Source organism: Colletes gigas, unplaced genomic scaffold, assembly GCF_013123115.1.
Source record: "Colletes gigas isolate AHSC1104 unplaced genomic scaffold, ASM1312311v1 Colletes_gigas_Sc00011, whole genome shotgun sequence".
NCBI classification, from domain to species: Eukaryota; Metazoa; Arthropoda; class Insecta; order Hymenoptera; family Colletidae; genus Colletes; species Colletes gigas.
The window spans coordinates 7,572,819-7,580,441 of record NW_025106640.1 but is presented as its reverse complement, the minus strand read 5'-3'; the positions used below and the strand labels follow the sequence as shown (position 1 = coordinate 7,580,441).

General features: G+C 49.3%; 1 non-coding gene across 1 annotated transcript; it reads right to left on the bottom strand.

Annotated features, from left to right (window-relative positions):
• Nucleotides 1-4,594: 4,594 nt before the first annotated feature.
• On the bottom strand, nt 4,595-4,677 carry Trnal-cag. The gene has a single exon. It is a non-coding gene; the product is annotated as a tRNA-Leu (tRNA).
• Between the last annotated feature and the right edge of the window lie 2,946 nt (nt 4,678-7,623).

Here is a 7,623-nt window from a genome sequence, read left to right as displayed (position 1 = left end):
GATTCGCTTCGCAGCTTCGCGTAACTCACGCGATCCTATCTCGGGCTCGATCCTTCAAGATCGCCGCTTAACACGTTCGCTGCTACCGCGATTTTTTTTCGCGAACCTCAGTATTTAGCGATGTGGGTCGAATACGCCTCGTTTCTTGCGTTTCTTAAGCTTCTAGATTCTTAAAATTTCAAAAATATAAGAGTCTTGATACGAAAATCCAGAAACGACTGTTTAATTTTCAAAACAAAAGTTTCCATCGCGATCGTATATGGATTATCGATCCGTTTTTAATGAACCAGCGTCGATCGTTCGTCGTTTCGATCGCAACAAACTGTCGAGGATTTTTCGCCGTCCGCGGAAGCGCGATTATTAAGCGAGATGACGGGCAACATATGGCAAGACCGTTCCGTGGAACATCGGAGCCCGCATTGCATACATCCCGCTAGAAACTTGTTACACGAGAGGCCGTATAAACACTGGATTTATTGTTAACAACGGTGGACGCGGCGCCGCGGCGAGGCAATCGCCGTTCGAGGATCAAGATTGATGCGTGATACCTCTAAACGCGGATTGTTTACACGCTGCGAGCGCATGATTCCGCAGGATCCGCAGCATCTGGCGCGAAAGGTAGCGGTTTAGCCTGCCGCGGATACACCCGCGACCGCGGGAACCTAATTCTCTCGACGACACTGGAAATCGGTCGTCGAATACCCGACGTCCATCCTGTGGCAACGATTGATCGAGGAGCTGAAACTCCTACGATTTTTAATATTTTTCCACGAAAAAAATCCTGTACACGCCTACGAGATGGGCAAGTGCACGCGCAGAATCTCGATAGGAAGCAACGTGTCTAACGTTGGATAAAAAAATCACAAAGAAGGTCGAGCGATACCCCGGATAGGTATGCTGAAATTGTCGGGTTCCGTAAACGTGGCGTTGATGGCCTGCAGGAGTCGATCGACCGCGAAACGAGCGAGCCCGGCGATAGGATTAGAGGCGAAAGAATGGCATCGATGGCTCGGACACGATTAAACGGCTGGTCGCGCGTGTCGGGGACCATCTGGCGCACGCTGCGATCAGGATACGCGGCGACCATAGCGGTCCGCGGCTCGCGTGTGCCACGCCGTGGATCGTGCCCGATCGTTTCGGTATCGAGATTCCGTTTTGAGGGGACCTACTTTCCGAGACCGCCGTGGTCGTCTATGCACAGACGCGGCACGGTGTCGTGTGTTCGATTAAATTCCGCGTTCGCGGGAGAATCAGCCGCGCTTGACCTCCGCGAAACTCCGGACGTTGTTCAACGACCGGTTCAATGAATTTCAATTCTGCAACCTTCGGTCTTTACCGTTGCGCCTGGCCAATGATTAGATAAAGCATACGGCCGCTGGAATTCGCACGGCAGACTAAGGAGCGATTGAACCTGACGCCGATAGGCCACCGCCATTCAACCGGAAAACCACCGCGGACCATCCAATATCTAAGCTCCTCGAGCTATCCAAGACGTTTTCAAAGCTGTTATCGGAATTTTTAAATCGGTGCAAAGGAATATTTCCAACGCAACGTGGAATTTTCTGCAGAGTGACGCGCCAGTCGCGACAGAGTATAAATCGCACGTGAGATAGAAAATGGCTGCTGTCGCGCGTACGTGACGTTGCTGTATCGCGTGAAACGAGCTACCGTTCGCACGATTACGCGCCGCGGATGAAACGAACGTACGAGGGGGGGGCCACGACAATGTTACGCGGCGATTAATTCAGAGGAGCGTCTTTCTCGTTCCGCGTAACCGTCGTCCATGGGAACAAGCACGGGCAATTTTCAGTTTTCCAGGACAATGGACAATCAGCTCCGTTCGTTCGACGATAAATCATCCGCGTACGATTGTGCTCGGCCGGGCTCCTTAGGCGGTTCGCTGAAAGATAATCCCGCTGCTTGGAAACGTGCTGGAATCTCGATAAGCCGCGCCGGCACCGCGAAGGAGCCTCTCGTGTACGTTCGCGGGTGATTGTTAAGATTTTTTTCAGATGACTCGAGATAGCTGCTGGACGGCTGCACGAATCGGCCGCGGGCGCTCGCCCCCGACGCTTAACCCGCCATTTTGCGTCAGCGTCGTGAATCCCCCAGCGTCGAGCAGAATTCTTTCGACCGTTCTTTTAAATTGATTTCGTTCGAGTCGTTAATTAACGTTAACCGGTACGCAAGCCCGATTATTACTCGGCATCGATCAACTCCGCTGACTTCGAGCAAGAAATATGAGACGATCATCTTTCAACATTAGACGTTGAATAGCCTGATCGATCACCGCTCGACTCGCGTGTCGTGGCATTTGCATATCAATGCGCGCCGATAAACAGCCAAACGATACCTCCCTAACCACCAATCTTATTGGAATTTAACAATGACCGCTCTAAAATCCTACGTTTGAAAACGTGCCTGGGCAGACACGTTCGATGCTAACCGAGGGTCTCGGGCCTAGTGTCTCAATCAGGCTCCACTCTAGGCACGTTTGAATCTCGTAACACGCGATGGGAAGTAGGGTGGAATCGACCAGGAGGATTTCATCGATTCCCCAGAATTCCCGGGGAACGGGAACTCTCCCGTCCTCGTTCGAGCGCGGAATGGTGGCCGATGGCGATGGATAAGAGACCACGAAAACGCGGCGTTCCCCGAGGAACGACACGGCTAACCACGGTCTTTCCAGCCACTCGACGGATAATGACAGAAGTTGGTCAGGCGATAACTGGAAGAAGGAAGGAATTACAGGTTGTGGGCATCTCCTAAGTACAAGCCGCCTTCGAACCTTCGCTCGAGCTTGCAGCGACGCGAGGAAGAAGGCGCGGAGATTCGTGGTAACAAAACAATATTGTCGATACTAGTCTCGAATACCTAGCCGATATCCTAGTAACCCGGTTGACCGTTTACAACGCACGGCTGCAAACGGAGAATATTAATTACGAGTATTCGACCAGCGTACGTGACGCGTTCACCGTCGTCCAAGTAGGTCTCTCGCTAATTGTTATTGTAAAGCGTTTCAACGGCGCGAATAATTGTCGGACTAAACGGCGAGGAATGAGGATACGAGCTCGAGATTAAAAGAATGGTACACGCCGACGAGAAGCGGACGGAGCCTCGAGACACGCCAGAGGGTTGGACGAGAGCTTGTCTCTCATAGAATCGTATTTAAAGAAACATTAATTGCATGACGGGGCAGAAAACCTTGCTTGCGTACGCGCAAATCCGCTTACGTCATTCGCTCGAATTACCCGCCAAAACAAAAGATCCCATCTGGTGCCGGTTAATTGTTTACTGCTGCTCCACGGAGCTCGTAAGATGCTTACGTTCTCTCGCGTTTATATACTTTTCCGGTAACGAAATGAAAATGTACTCGACGCGGGGGAAAGAAAACTTCAAACTAACGCCAACGAGCACGAACACTCGCTGTTTGGCGTGTACGCTGGACTCTGCTCGGCTAGATTCGCCGAGTAATACAGTCTATGGAGGGTAAATGGCTCCATATGGCGCAGGAAACGAGCGGTGCAGGATATTCAGGGTGCGAATCAAGGATTCATCGCGCGATCGGTCATTTAGGTTTGACGCGCGTCGTTGACCCGAATAACCATCTCTCGCGGCTGTTTCCGCAGCGTCACGAAAGTATTGACCGTTCGAGTCGATAATGAGTTCATCGACGATTATGGGAACGGTGGTACGCGAGCGGCGTGCAAACGGTCTTGTGTCAGCGGGGCCGTGGGCTGGTTATTTCCGAGTCCTCTGCGTTATTTCGGTCACCGTTCGTCCTACGCTCGTCGCCGTACCCCTTCTGCGATCCGACGATCTACACCGGAGATCTTGAACTTGACTGGAGCCCGACTACACGAAGTAGCCTCGCCGATCGTTACCGTTACCCGTCGCCGTAATATACGCAAATACGTCTCCTCCGCGCGCAACTCGAAACTAATTACGGCCGTTCGACGAGTTCGCGCTCGATCGAATCGCCGGTCTCCTCCATCGAATTTTTCCGCCGCGTGGGAAACCGCCGATAACAGGGTTCTCAATCGTTAATTTGGCGAATCTCGCGCTGTCCCCGCGGACACGGTATCTCGGTTATGCATTTTTACGCTCGCGGCGATCGCCGAGATTAATACCGGCGAGTAATCGCGCCTGTGCTCGTGGATCGTCCGGGGGTTAATAATTGCTATTGAAAGCCGACCTGCGTTACTGTTGGCGTTCCTCGGTCGGGCTCCTCGTCGTTTGGACCGTTCCTTTGATCGTATCTCGCCCGAGGTCTCTGTGAATAGCGAATTACTCCTGTTTGTGAACCGTTTAAAAAATCTACGAGGAATAACGGCCGAGTTTGATGGTCTCGTGTTGCACGCTGACCCGTGCAGATCGTATCGAAGGGCTGCCTTCCGCTACGGCCGTTCGAGTTTCGACGAAAGTCGATAACAGATCGAACCGATTCGAGATCGAGACTTCTCTGGCTCTCGATGGAGATAGAGCGTTGAATGAAATTAATGCAAATCGTTCTCCGTCGAGTTTATCAATTATTACGTACAGTATCTATACTCGCGATTAGAATAGCGATTTTAAATGCAATAAAAAAAATAATTGTCAGAAGTGGGATTCGAACCCACGCCCACAGAGTGGACTGCGACCTGAACGCAGCGCCTTAGACCGCTCGGCCATCCTGACATGTAACAGTCCCCTCAAAATGTTGTACAAGTAGCTAATATAAATTCCATATTTGGAAATGTATTTTTAAAATCGATGCAGATCCACACCGACGCGTAATTTGATTACAAACGATCGTGACTGTTATATAGAGGATGGCGTCATGGATCATTGACAATACATTGCACTCTGTACCAGTAAAATATTCCTATCTTTAGCTCGACGATAAATTAACGTTATTTATGCGTGGATATCTATGTTTATCGCGTAACGTAGGTCGCAAGTGTTTTATCAATAATAAAAAATTAGATAGCGTTCAGAAGCGTCGCGAAACGTCGTTGGCGGGTACTATAAGTTCGAAATAACTTTCACCAGGGTTGGTAACCGCAGTATGGTTGTTGCTTTATCAACCGTAGGTTACCGTATGCTTTCAGGATTCGCGTCCAAGACTGTTCTCCGTCTCTCGTGCGAGGTGAAACTCGATAGCGCGAAAACAGACATTCGGAAATCGTTTTTCCGTCGATACTTCTTGCTTTCACTTCCGCGCGCGAAGGCCGGGCGCATGCATTTCGCATTGTGCTGTCGCGTAACCGATGTAACTTCGATTTCTATACCAAGGTGTCCAATAAATCGTTGAAATTTCACTTTGCATCGTGCACGCTCCCAACAACGAGCCACGATCTTCTCGCGGATAAAATGCGCCCGATATTTTCCTACGTTCCTGGATAATTCTTTGCAGTTAATGTACGTCGAGTTCAGCTTCAAAGAAAAATGCATTATGCATGGTATAGCTCCCGAAGGAAACGTTATTTACGGTCCACCCAGGACAGCCTCCGAACCACGTCGATTCCAGATTACTCGTGCTTTAAATATGCACGAAACCGGCCGTACAGCTTCCGTCACCCATCGTTTCCGTTTAAATATAACAACCCTCTCGGAAAAATGGCGCATCGTCCGATAAAGCAATTTATTCCAACCTTCGGATTTCCTTGCCCCGTGTAGAGCAAGGCTGTCTTATTTCGGCCACCGCCTAAATCGAGTCGCCTTGATGGTTGAATTTATTGCATGGACGTTGTTGTTAACGCGCGAATCCTCTGAATATTCCATACGTTCAATTTGCAGAAGGTGAGAGTCGAGCGAACATTTATTTCCAAATAATGAAAATTACGATCGACGCTCGAGCAAACGAAGCCGCGGGCAGAAGTTAGTTAACGAACGAGTTTGACGTTCCTATTTGGAAATAAAATTTGCCCAACTCTGCCGCGAGATATGAAAGTCTGGCGCAAAGTTCAACCGATCCCTGGCGCCAAGTTTGAAAATTCGCCGAAGGAGTCAACACGGTGAACGTTTTAACGCGCGTTACGCAACAGTATTTCGACAGTTCGTCGAAACCGCGTCGAATTTGTTACCAAGAAACGCGAGACAAACAAATTCATTCCTCCTTTGGAAGATAGAATGATTTACGAGAGCTGTGAGAGGGCTAATGAAACGAGAACAGCCCCTGGAGGAGATCAAGCGGCTCTAAATGGGTATTTTGGAGAAGAGCACGATACGTAGCTGAAATAGCAGATTAATTACGGCCAGCTGTAAGTATCTCTTATTGCTACTTCAAACTTTCGAGTCGTTTTTCTCGAGACCGCATCTCTCAAGCTGGTCTCGACTAAACGTTTGAAGAACTGCTCGTTCGATCATCTCGAACTTTGGCACGCTCGTAAAGCGAACGCGCCTTTATCGGTCTTTCCACTTTTGGCGCGTGTAGAACTTCTTATCGCGGACGAAAGTTGCAAAGCCGCGCGCTAAAATGAATTATTTCGTTGCCATTCCTCGGAATTTATTTCACTCGCAGCTACGAAAGGAACGTGCGGAGATGAGAAATCTGTGTTCCTGTTTTGTTTCAGACGGCCGCGCGAAGTTGCCAACGAGGTTTACGAGACGCCATTGCTCCGCGTATCTCCGTATAATATATCACAACAGGACCAAAATGGATATCACTTTTCGTCCAAAAATTTATGTAACATGCTTGAACGCAAATAAAGATCTACCAAAAGATTGAAAATATATGCCAAAAGGTCGCCTAATTTTTGGGTGAATCCTGTAATCGGTGCTCGCGAAAGCTGTTGCTGGTAGCGAACGCCTCGAATCGAGGATAGATTGCTTTCTCGGGTTTTCGAAGCCGATACAACGGTGCCTGGGAGATCCAGCTCATGGTTTGCGAACGTGGACCGGTTGTAACGTTGCGAGTATGTGCACGCAAGTGTGGTCGATCACGTAGAAAGCTCTGTTGCGTAACGGATAACCGGATCTCCTCGAGAGGCAGTTTCCGTGCCGGACAGTCGACGACGAACCAGGAAACGAAGGATGAACGGGCCGAGAAATTCGGTGAAACTCCAACGGGGAGACGAGAATCGCGTGCAGCGATTTTACAAGCGGTCGCGTTATGTAAACACCCGAATAAAAGTGAAAATCAGCGACAGCTGCGCTCCCGTGGTTTACCTAATCGACGTTGACGAACCGAAATCGAACTTTTAGGGCATCGAATCGCCTCGTTTCGCCAACGAAGAGGCAGACGGTGACGCGAGATATCTGAATCGCGAGAAAGGTACCGGGCAAAAGTAAAAGTGACCGTTCGATAGAGGAAAGGAGGTCGCTAATAAGAACGTTTACCCAGCAATTAGCAACATTATCCGCGAATTGTCGCATTTTTTAAACGAACACACCGGCGAACAGTTACGTAAAGCGTTGCGAGATGCTTTCCTGGAAATTATTAAGATTCGACGACGGAATTCTCGGTTAAAAATAATAGAAAATATAGTCCCGATTCGATAGCAATTATATTTATAATTGCAGAATGCACGGTCCTCCTCTGTACAGACATATTTTAAGAACCGTTCCTCGTCGAGTCAAAGAAATCACTCGCAATCGGAGAACACGATTTCGCCGAGGAGAGTCGGAAACGTAGAGTGCCAC